Source organism: Kogia breviceps, chromosome 11 (assembly GCF_026419965.1).
Source record: "Kogia breviceps isolate mKogBre1 chromosome 11, mKogBre1 haplotype 1, whole genome shotgun sequence".
NCBI lineage: Eukaryota > Metazoa > Chordata > Mammalia > Artiodactyla > Physeteridae > Kogia > Kogia breviceps.
In genome coordinates, this window is record NC_081320.1 from 38,388,609 (window position 1) to 38,400,817 (window position 12,209).

Here is a 12,209-nt window from a genome sequence, read left to right on the forward strand (position 1 = left end):
TTAGCTAACGTTTCCCCAAAGATGGTGTGGGAATTTTTGAACCCTTGGGGCAGGACGCCTCAGCGGTATTGTTTCTGTTGTATGTTGAGTCCTGCCACTCACAAGCCAAAACTTCTTGTGACTCTGGGATAATGGAATACAGAAGAAGGCATATTGAAGTCTAATACAGAATAGCATGTTCTGGTGGATGGTAGAATGACCAGCAGTGTGTAGGAATTAGGAACTACTGGATATATATCCTCGGTGGCTTCACTGACTGTCCTGACATCCTTTACCAGGTCGCCAGCAGCCCATGGGGCTCTCGTGGTCAGGCCAATCTCAGGATATGGAGCTCACCTGGGCAGGTACCCTGCAGCCCACGGGGCTCTTGTGGTCAGGCCCCTCCCAGGATATGGAGCTCACCTTTGCAGGTATCCAGCAGCCTTCGGGGCTCTAGTGGTCAGGGCCCTCCCAGGATATGGAGCTCACCTTTGCAGGTATCCAGCAGCCCTCGGGGCTCTAGTGGTCAGGCCCCTCCCAGGATTTGGAGCTCCCCTGGGCAGGTACACCGGCAGGGCTGGGCACACAGGAACTGTGCCCATAGCCCTCATTGCAGAGCACCCCCAGCTCACCTGTTGGTCAGAGCTGCCCCAGAGCACCTCAGAGCAGAACTTGAACTAACAAACAGCGGCTCCAACAGGTCTGTGACCCTGACCTTCACTCTGTGCGGCCTCCCTCTGCCAAGTCTTCCAGAAGCTTCCACTGCAACCGGGGCACCAGGCCTTTGTCTCCACCCACCACCCCTCATTTCCCTGACTCCTGGGTTTCTCTCATTAAGAGAGGGTCTTCTTGAAGTTGTCTCCCACTCATGGACCAGATAAAATGATTAGAAAACAAGCTAGAGCTGCAGCCCCTTGTCTATCCTGACCCTCAGGATGCCACACCTGTTCCTTGGACCTGGCCGGTGCAGCAAGGCCCATTTTCTGCAACTGTGAGCCCCTGAGAGGCGAGGATTGGCTGACCTGGGCAGCCTGACCTGGCCGGCCAGCCCTTCTCAGCTGTGCCTGGGCTGAGGTCAATATAAACACCCCTCCAGGCAGCAAGAGTCCCTGCAGCTGTACCTGACGTCATATTCTCTGCCCTGTCAGCAGTCTCGGGGCTGGGCTTGTGGGAGGGAGTAGGGCCTGCGGCTCTGTGGGTGCCCCAGTGTGAGTGGGGCTCTGCTGGACTTTCTGAAGGAGTTGCCAGGCTGCCACCTGCTAAAGAAGAGGATGTATTACCCATACCTGCCGCTGGAATTTCTCCCCGGGCAAAGGTGAGGAAGGGAAAAACAACAGTGAGGGCTGGGACAGGAGGGGTACGTCAGGCAGGGAAATAGAAAGCTTCCATAAGAGTGCCTGGGGCCAGGACCAGCCTGGCTGACCTCCAGGCACCAAGTCGGCCTGTGTACTGTGGCTGTTGTGGCTCCACGGCCCTTCCTCTAGGCTTTCAAGTACTTGCACACATTTTTACCTGGGAAGAGTGGGAACAGTTCAGTAGCAGCTAGCCTGGGGCTCAGCTCACGTTTACTCAGAGATGCCTCGGCACTGTCCCCCAGCTTTGCAATGAGGACGCTCCTTGCGGGGGCGCTGCTGGCTGCATGGGAGACGATTCCCCACCTCTGACCAACTTCAGAATTGTTCGCCACTGGAGCAAGTGCCCTGATAGGGTTTTCCTCTGTATGACCAGTGGGTTATGTTTTTCTTCTTTTTTGGTTCAAGGTAGGTTTTATTCCTCTTCTTGCATTTATAGATATAAACATGGAAATAATTCATTCATATAAATATGTCTATGGGAAGGAAAATGCTTTTTTCTCTTTTTTAAATATTATTGTTTTAATTTTTGAATTTAATTTAATTTATTTTTTATACATCAGGTTCTTATTGGTTATCTATTTTATACATATGTGTGTATATGTCAATCCCAGTCTCACAATTCATCCCACCACCACCACCCCTCCACTTTCCCCCCTTGGTGTCCATACATTTGTTCTCTACATTTGTGTCTCTATTTCTGCCTTGCAAACCGGTTCATCTGTATCGTTTTTCTAGGTTCCACATGTATGCATTAATATTTGTTAATATTTGTTTTTTCTGTTTCTGACTTACTTCACTCTGTATGAGAGTATGTAGATCTATCCACGTCTCTACAAATGACCCAATTTCATTCCTTTATATGGCTGAGTAATATTCCATTTTTTATATGTACCACTTCTTTTCCATTCGTCTGTCTATGGGCGTTTAGGTTGTTTCCATGACCTGGCTATTGTAAATAGTGCTGCAATGAACATTGTGGTGAATGTGTCTTTTTGAATTATGGTTTTCTCTGGGTATATGCCCAGTAGTGGGATTGCTGGGTCATATGGGAATTCTATTTTTAGATTTTTAAGGAACCTCCGTACTGTTCTCCATAGTGACTGTATCAATTTACATTTCCACAAATAGTGCAAGAGGGTTCCCTTTTCTCCACACCACCTCCAGCATTTGTTGTTTGTAGATTTTCTGATGATGTCCGTTCTAACTGGTGTGAGGTGATACCTCATTGTAGTTCTGGTTTATATTTCTCTAATAATTAGTGATGTAGAACAGCTTTTAATGTGCTTCTTGGCCATCTGTATGTCTTCTTGGGACAAATGTCTGTTTAAGTCATCTGCCCATTTTGGGATTGGGTTGTTTGCTTTTTTTTACTGTTGAGTTCCATGAGCTGTTTATATATATTGGAGATTAATCCTTTGTCTGTTGATTCATTTGCAAATATTTTCTCCCATTCTGAGGATTGTCTTTTCATCTTGTTTGTAGTTTGCTTTGCTTTGCAAAGCTTTTAAGTTTCATTTGGTCCCATTTGTTTGTTTTTTATTCCATTACTCTAGGAGGTGGATCAAAAAAGATCTTGCTGTGATTTATGTCAAAGAGTATTCTTCCTATGTTTTCCTCTAAGAGTTTTATAGTGTCTGGTCTTACATTTCAGTCTCTAATCCATTTTGAGTTTATTTTTGTGTATGGTGTTAGAGAGTGTTCTAATTGCATTCTTTTACATGTAGCTGTCCATTTTTCCTAGCACCACTTATAAAGAGACTGTCTTTTCTCCATTGTATATCCTTGCCTCCTTTGTCATAGTTTAGTGGACCATAGGTGTGTAGGTTTATCTCTGGGCTTTTTTTTTCTTTTACATCTTTATTGGAGTATAATTGCTTTACAATTGTGTGTTAGTTTCTGCTGTATAAAAAATCAGCTATACGTATACATATAACACCATATCGCCTCCCTCTTGCACCTCCCTCTCACCCCCTTATCCCACCCCTTTAGGTGGACACAAATTGCCGAGCTGATCTTCCTGTGCTATGTGGCTGCTTCCCAGTAGCTATCGATTTTACATTTGGTAGTGTATATATGTCCATGCCACTGTCTCACTTTGTCCCAGCTTACCCTTCCCCCTCCCTGTATCCTCAAGTCCTTTCTCTACGTTTGTGTCCTTAATCCTTTCCTGCCCCTAGGTTCTTCATGAACTTTTTTTTAGATTCCATATATATGTGTTAGCATACGGTATTTGTTTTCCTCTTTCTGACTTACTTCACTCTGTAGGACAGACTCTAGATCCATCCACCTCACTACAAATAACTCAATTTCGTTTCTCTTTATGGCTGAGTAATATTCCATTATATATATGTGCCACAACTTCTTTATCCATTTATCTGTCAATGAACACTTGGGTTGCCTCTATGTCCTGGCTATTGTAAGTAGAGCTACAATGAACATTGTGGTACATGACTCTTTTTGAATTATGGTTTTCTCAGGGTAAATGTCCAGTAGTGGGATTGCTGGGTCATGTGGTAGTTCTATTTTTAGTTTTTAAGGAACATCCATACCGTTTTCCCTAGTGGCTATATCAATTTACATTCCCACCAACAGTGCAAGAGGGTTCCCTTTTATCCAATAAATGTCTCTCCAGTATTTATTGTTTGTAGATTTCTGGATGATGGCCATTCTGACTTGGTGTGAGGTGATACCTCACTGTAGGTTTGATTTGCATTTCTCTAATGATTAGTGATGTTCAGCATCCTTTCATGTGTTTGTTGGCAACCTGTATGTCTTTTTTGGAGAAATGTCTATTTAGGTCTTCCACCCATTTTTGGATTCGGTTGTTTGTTTTTTGTGATATTGAGCTACATGAGCTGCTTTTTGGAGATTAATCCTTTGCCATTTGCTTCATTTGAAAATATTTTCTCCCATTCTGATGGTTGTCTTTTCGTCTTGTTTATGTTTTCCTTTGCTGTGCAAAAGATTTTGTTTCATTAGGTCCCTTTTTTTGTTGTTGTTTTTGCAGTACACGGGCCTCTCACTCTTGTGGCCTCTCCCGTGGTGGAGCACAGGCTCCGGACGCGCAGGCTCAGTGGCCATGGCTCACGTGCCGTGCCGCTCTGGGCATGTGGGATGTTCCCGGACTGGGGCACGAACCTGTGTCTGCTGCATTGGCAGGTAGGCTCACAACCACTGCGCCACCAGGGAAGCCCCATAGGTCCCATTTTTTAATTTTTGTTTTCATTTCCATTTCTCTAGGAGGTGGGTTTAAGAGGATCTTGCTGTGATTTATGTCATAGAGTGTTCTGCTTAAGTTTTCCTCTAAGGGCTTTATAGTGTCTGGTTTTACATTTCAGTCTCTAATCCATTTTGAGTTTATTTTTGTGTATGGTGTTAGGGAATGTTCTAATTTCCTTCTTTTACATGTAGCTGTCCAGTTTTCCCAGCATCACTTACTGAAGACACTGTCTTTTCTCCATTGTATACCCTTGCCTCTTTTGTCATAGATTAGTTAACCATAGGTACGTGTGTTTCTCTGTGCTTTCCATCCTGTTCTATTGATCTATATTTCTGTTTTTGTGTCAGTACCATATTGTCTTGATTACTGTAGCTTTGTAGTATAGTCTGAAGTCTGGAAGTCTCAATCCTCCAGCTCTTTTTTTTTTTTTTCCTCTAAAGACTGCTTTGGCTATCCAGGGTCTTTTGTGTCTCCCTACAAATTTTAAGATTTTTTGTTCTAGTTCTGTAGAAGATGCCACCGGTAATTTGATAGGGATTGCATTGAATCTGTAGATTGCTTTGGGTAGTATAGTCATTCTCACAATATTGATTCTTCTAATCCAAGAACATGGTATATGTCTCCATTTGTTTATATCATCTTTGATTTCTTTCATCAGTGTCTTATAGTTTTCTGAGTACAGGTCTTTTACTTCCTTTGGTAGGTTTATTCCTAGGTATTTTATTCTTCTTGTTGCAGTGGTAATGGGATATTTCCTTAATTTCTTTTTCTGATCTTTCATTGTTAGTGTATAGGAATGCAAGAGATTTCTGTGCATTCATTTTGTATCCTGCAACTTTATCAAATTCATTGATTAGCTCTAGTAGTTTTCTGGTGGCATCTTTAGGATTCTCTATCTATGGTATCATGTCATCTGCAAACAGTGACAATTTTACTTCTTATTTTCCAATTTGTATTTCTTTTTCTTCTCTGATTGCTGTGGTTAGGACTTCCAAAACTATGTTGAATAATAGTGATGAGAGTGGACATCCTCGTCTGGTTCCTGATCTTAGAGGAAATGCTTTCAGCTTTCCACCATTGAGAATGATATTTGCTGTGGGTTTGTCATATATGGCCTTTATTATGTTGAGGTAGTTTCCCTCTATGCCCACACTCTGCAGAGTTGTTTTTTTTTTTTTATCATAAATGGGTGTTGAATTTTCTCAAAATCTTTTCCTGCATCTATTGAGATGATCATATGGTTTTTATTCTACAATTTGTTAATATGGTGTATCACATTGATGGATTTGTGTATATTGAAGAATCCTTGCATCTCTGGGATAAACCCCACTTGATCATGGTGTATGATCCTTTTAGTGTTGTTCGATTCTGTTTGCTAGTATTTTATTGAGGATTTTTATATCTATATTCATCAGTGATATTGGCTTCTAATTTTCTTTCCTTGTAGTATCTTTGTCTGGTTTTGGTGTCAGGGTGATGATGGCCTCATAGAATGAGTTTGGCAGTGTTCCTTCCCCTGCAATTTTTTGGAAGAGTTTGAGAAACATTGATGTTTTGAGAAACATTCTCTAAATGTTTGGTAGAATTCACATGTGATGCCCTCTGGTTCTGGGCCTTTGTTTGTTGGAAGATTTTAAATCACAGTTTCAATTTCATTGCTTGGGATAAGTTTGTTCTTATTTTCTATTTCTTCCTGGTTCAGTCTTGGAAGGTTATCCCTTTTGAAGAATGTGGCCATGTCTTCCAGGTTGTCCATTTTAGTGGCATAAAGTTGCATGTAGTAGTCTCTCATGATGCTTTGTATTTCTGTGGTGTCTGTTGTAACTTCTCCTTTTTCATTTCTAATTTTATTGATTTGAGTCCTCTCCCTCTTTTTCTTGAGTCTGGCTAAAGGTTTATCATTTTTGTTTATCTTCTCAAAGAACCAGCTTTTAGTTTTACTGATCTTTCCTGTGGTTTTTCTTTGTTTCTATTTCATTTATTTCTGCTCTGATCTTTATGAGTTCTCTCCTTCTACTAACTTAGGGTTTTGTTCTTCTTTCTCTACTTCCTCTAGGTGTAAGTTTAGATTGTTTATTTGAGATTTTTCTTGTTTCTTGAGGTAGGTTTGTATCGCTATAAACTTTCCTCTTAGAACTGCTTTTGCTGAATCCCAAAGGTTTTGGATCATCGTGTTTTTGTTGCCATTTGTCTCTAGGTAGTTTTTGATTTCCTCTTTTATTTCTTCAGTGATCTCTTGGTTATTTAGTGACGTATTATTTAGCCTCCACGTGTTTGTGTGTTTTTACGGTTTTTTTTCCCCTGGAATTAATTTCTAATCTCATAGCATTGTGGTCGGAACAGCTGATTGATATGATTTCAGTTTCCTTAAACTTACTGAGGCTTTATTTGTGACCCAAGATGTGATCTATCCTGGAGAATGTTCCATGTGCAGTTGAGAAGAACGTATAATCTGCTGTTTGGGGATGGAATGTCCTATAAATATCAATTAAATCTATCTGGTCTATTGTGTCATTTAAAGCTTGTGTTTCCTTATCAATTTTCTGTCTGGATGATCTCCATTGATGTAAGTGAAGTGTTCAAGTCCCCTGCTATTATTGTGTTACTGTCGATTTCCTCTTTTATAGCTGTTAGAAGTTGCCTTATATATTGAGGTGCTCCTATGTTGGGTACATATATATTTATAATTGTTACGTCTTCTTCTTGGATTGATCCCTTGATCATTTTGTAGTGTCCTTCCTTGTCCCTTGTAACATTCCTTATTTTAAAGTCTATTTTATCTGATATGAGTATTGCTACTCCAGCTTTCTTTTGATTTTCATTTGCATGGAATATATTTTTTCATTCCCTCACTTTCAGTCTGTTTGTGTCCCTAGGTCTGAAATGGGTCTCCTGTAGACAGAATATATATGGGTCTTGTTTTTGTATCCATTCAGCGAGCCTGTGTCTTTTGGTTGGAGCATTTAATCCATTCACGTTTAGAGTAATTATCGATATGTATGTTCCTATTACTATTTTCTTAATTATTATGGGTTTGTCTTGGTGGGTCATCTTCTTCTCTTGTGTTTCCCACTTAGAGAAGTTCCTTTAGCATTTGTTGTAGGGCTGGTTTCGTGGTGCTGAATTCTCTTAGATTTTGCTTGTCTGTAAAACTTTTGATTTCTCTGTCAAATCTGAATGAGATCCTTGCTGGGTGGAGTACTCTTGGTTGTAGGTTCTTCCCTTTCATCACTTTAAATTTATCATGCCACTCCCTTCTGGCTTCTAGAGTTTCCGCTGAGAAATCAGCTGTTAACCTTATGGGAGTTCCCTTGTATGTTATTTGCCATTTTCCCCTTTCAATCATTTTCAATCATTTTTCTTTGTCTTTAATTTTTGTCAATTTGATTACTATGTGTCTCGGCATTTTTCTCCTTTGGTTTATCCTGCCTGGGACTCTCTGTGCTTCCTGGACTTGGGTGGCTATTTCTTTCCCCATGCTAGGGAAGGTTTTGACTATAATCTCTTCAAATATTTTCTCGGGTCCTTTCTCTCTCTCTTCTCCTTCTGGGACCCCTATAATGCGAATGTTGTTGCGTTTAACATTGTCCCAGAGGTCTCTTAGGGTGTCTTCTTTTATTTTCATTCTTTTTCTTTATTCTGTTCCCTGGCAGTGATTTCCACCTTTCTGTCTTCCAGGTCACTTATCCATTCTTTTCCCACAGTTATTCTGCTACTCATTCCTTCTAGTGTATTTTTCATTTCAGTTATTGTATTGTCTGGTCATTTGCCTACAGGGTCACTGCTCCTTCCCCTGGGTCCTGACGTGCACACTACTTTGAGTGTGCCCTCCAAGAGTGGAGTCTCTGAGTGCAGTTGAGACTCTGAGACTCTGAGTGGAGTCGAACAGACTCTGGGTCCTGTAAAGCTTTGATGCTTTGTGGTTCTAGAAATCCTATAGGAGAAGGTCCACAGCAGGTGAAGCTAATGCTGTCAGTAGAGGTGGTGAAGCCAAAGACCTGAATTTCCGACTAGAGGTGCCGATGTACATACAGGACAAAATCATTTCGTGTCAATGTAGTTCAGGCACGTTTAAGATGAATGCAGTCACGTTAATGCCTAATGTATTCTATCCCGTGTGTCTCCTCAGGGACCCCCTCCTCAGTTCCCGAGGCTCCTGTAAGTCATGTACAGGGGAATGGAGAGTGGGCTCTGTCCAGTCTGAGCCCTGAGTTACCCTGTGTGTATCTTAGGATACTTTGTATTTCCGTGGTGTCTGTTGTAACATCATCTGTTTCATTTCTGACTTATTTGGGCTCTCTTTTTTAAAAAAAGAAAAAAAAATTGGTTGTGTTGGGTCTTCGTTTCTGTGCAAGGGTTTTCTCTAGTTGCGGCAAGCGGGGACCACTCATCGCGGTGTGCGGGCCTCTCACATCGTGGCCTCTCTTGCTGTAGAGCACAGGCTCCAGATGCATAGGCTCAGTAGTTGTGGCTCACGGGTCTAGTTGCTCTGCTGCATGTGGGATCCTCCCAGACCAGGGCTCAAACCCATGTCCCCTGCATTAGTAGGCAGATTCTCAACCACTGTGCCACCAGGGAAGCCCTAATTTTTATTTTTTATCAGAGCAAATTTGATTAAAATGTTTTGTTTGTTCTAGGTGTGCAAGATGTGGTTCTTTTACACATATACATATATCTATACTACTTCGGATCGTTTTCTCATGTAGGTTATGACACAATGTTGAGTAGGCTTCTCTTGGTATGCTGTAGGTCTTTGGTGATTATACATTTCACATGTGTTTGTATATCTATGTTAACCCCAATATCCTAACATATCCAATCCTCACACCTTTCCATTGGGTAAACCATAAGTTTGTTTAATGAATCTGTGATTGACTTTCTCTGTGGAAATATCTTCATTGGTATCAATTTTTAGCTAACACCTATAAGTGATATTATAGGATATGTGTCTTTTGCTGTCTAACTTGGTACAATTTGCCTGATTACCTCTAGAATCATCTACGGTGCTGATAATGGCATTTTTTCACTTTTTTCCCTAGCGAATATTCCATCTGTGCATGTATCAGTTCTTCTTTGTCCACTCAACTCTTGATGTACTTTATGGTTGCCTCCATGTCTTAGCTATTGTAACACCGCTGCGATGCACATTTGCCTGCCTGTGTCTTTCCAATATTGTCTTCTTATGTTATAGGCCCAGGAGTGGGCCTCCTGTATCATATGGTAGCTCAGTGTTTACCTTTTAAAGGCACCACCATTCTGTTCTCATTAGTGGCTCTTTCCAGGTTACATCCCACTTAAAGTTGAGGGTATGCATTTCTCCAAAACACCTTCAGCGTTTATTGTTTGTAGATTTCTTGCTGATGGTTATTCTTCCTGGTGTGAGTTGATACCTCTTTGTGGTTGAATTTGCATGTGTCTCATAATCCGTTGAAATTGAGCTTTAAGGCATGTCCTTTTTCTTTTTCAAAGTGTGATTACAGCTTAGTTCTTCAAAGTGTTTTTTTAAAGTATGTGTCACATTTTAAATTATTTGGCCATTACCTCCCTCAAGATATTTTGAGGGCAGATTTCATTAACAGCCCTGCAGTGCTTATTCATATGAAGTGACCATTAGCACAGGCTTTAAATTGCGTTTGCAGGTAACGGCCAGAGGGTGGCAGCCTTTCTCCATTCCCCACGCTGTTACTAGGGAAACAGACCTTGTGGCCAGTGGTGTTCCTTGGTTATAAATTAGAGTGGAACGTGCACGGATAAAACCACAAAAGCTGATGTCTCTTTACTTCTGTTTGTTTTTTAAATTTAATTTATATTTTTATTGGAGTAATATTCCATTGTGTACATGGACCATTTCTTCTTGGTGCATTCCTCTGTTGATGGACTTATTCATTGCTTCCAAGTGTTGGCTATGTTAAATATTGCTGGAGTGCAGTATTGCCAGCCTGTGAGTTTTTGTTTCTCATTTTCTGAGGTGATAGGTCCAGCAGTGGGTGTGACTGATTGACTAATCGCTCCATGTGTACCTTTTCAAAGCACCTCCATTGTGTTTTCATTAGTGGCTCTTGCCACGTCCCCCTCAGAACCTAGGTTACGCATTTCTCCACAATCCCTTTAACATTTATTGTTTGCAGCATTTTTGCTTATGGCCATTCTGACTGCTGTGAGCTGATATGTTTTGTAGTTTGGGTTCGCATGCCTTTAAAAATTCCTAAAATTCATCATTTTCCATGCCTTTTTCTTTTCTGTTAAGAAAAAAAAAAGTGTGAGTATAATATACCTCTTGAAATTGTCTTCTTGGAAGGTTGCTCTGTTTTGAATTTTTGGTCGATTTTCGACCTCAGGAGATTTTTGGAGGGAAGGTGTCATTTACAGGCCTACAATGATTGTGAATATTTAGTGACCATTAGCACTGGGTTTAAAGCTGCTGTTGTGGGAAACGGCCAAAAAGAGGCAGCATTTCTCCATTCCCAAATCTGGGTACTAGGGCAGCAGAGTTTTTCTGAAAGTCGTGTTCCTAATTTGTAAATTAGAATGGAATGTGCTAGGAGAAACGTCCATAAGTTTATGACTCATTACTTGTTGGTTGTATTATGTTTTGTAATCGGGGTAATGATTAGAATATTGTTGGTCCTAGGTGTACACAATCATTTGTACATTTTATATGTCTATTCACGTACAGATCCTCTTCCCATGTAAAATATTAGAGTGTTCCGTAGACCTCCCTTGCTAGATGGTTCGTCTTTTGACATATGTATATAGTAGTTATTGTTATATGTATAGTAACACTAATCTTAATTTATCCATTCCCCCCACCCTTTCCTTTTAGACAAGCATAGAATTTTCTAAGTCTGTGAGTGTCTTTCTCTGTGGAAATATATTCATTTGTTTCAGTTATTAGATAATGCCTATAACTGATACCATAGGATATAGGTCTTTGCTTTCTGACTTACTCACGTTCTGTGATTATCTCCAAGCTCACTTATGGTGCCTCAAGGAGCACTGTTTCATTGTTTTCCATGGCTAATATTCCATTGTGTACATGGACCACTTCTTTATCCATTCATCTGTTGATGGACTTTTTCGCTGCTTCACACTCTTGGCTATTGTGAATAACGCTGCAGGACAGCTTTTGCAACCCGGGTTTTCTCGATTCTGCTCTTCTCAAGTGAGAGGCCCAGTGGTGTGACTGCTGGATCGAATGGTACCTCCATTTTTACTTTTAAGCGCAGCTCCTTTGTGTTCTCATTATCGGCTGTTACCACTTTACATCTCACCAGCAGCTAGAAGTTACACAGTTCTCTAAAAACGCTTCAGCATTTATTGTTTGTAGCCTTTTTGCTGATGGTCAGTCGACTGGTATGAGTTGAAACCTTTTTGTAGATTAGATTTGCATGAGTCTAATAATTCCTGAGGTCGAGCTTTTATCCATTTTCCTTTTTTTAAAGAGAGTGAGTAAAACTTACCTCTTCAAACTATCTTCTTGAAAAATTGGCCTGTTATGAATTTTTTGGTCCATTCCCTACCTCAGCAAAATTTTTTAGGGCTAGTGTCCTTTACAGCCCTGAGTCCTTCTGAATGTTAGGTGACCATTAGCTGTGGGCTTAAAGCTGCTCTTGTGGGAAACAGCCACACGGCAGAAGCATGTCTACATTTCCAAT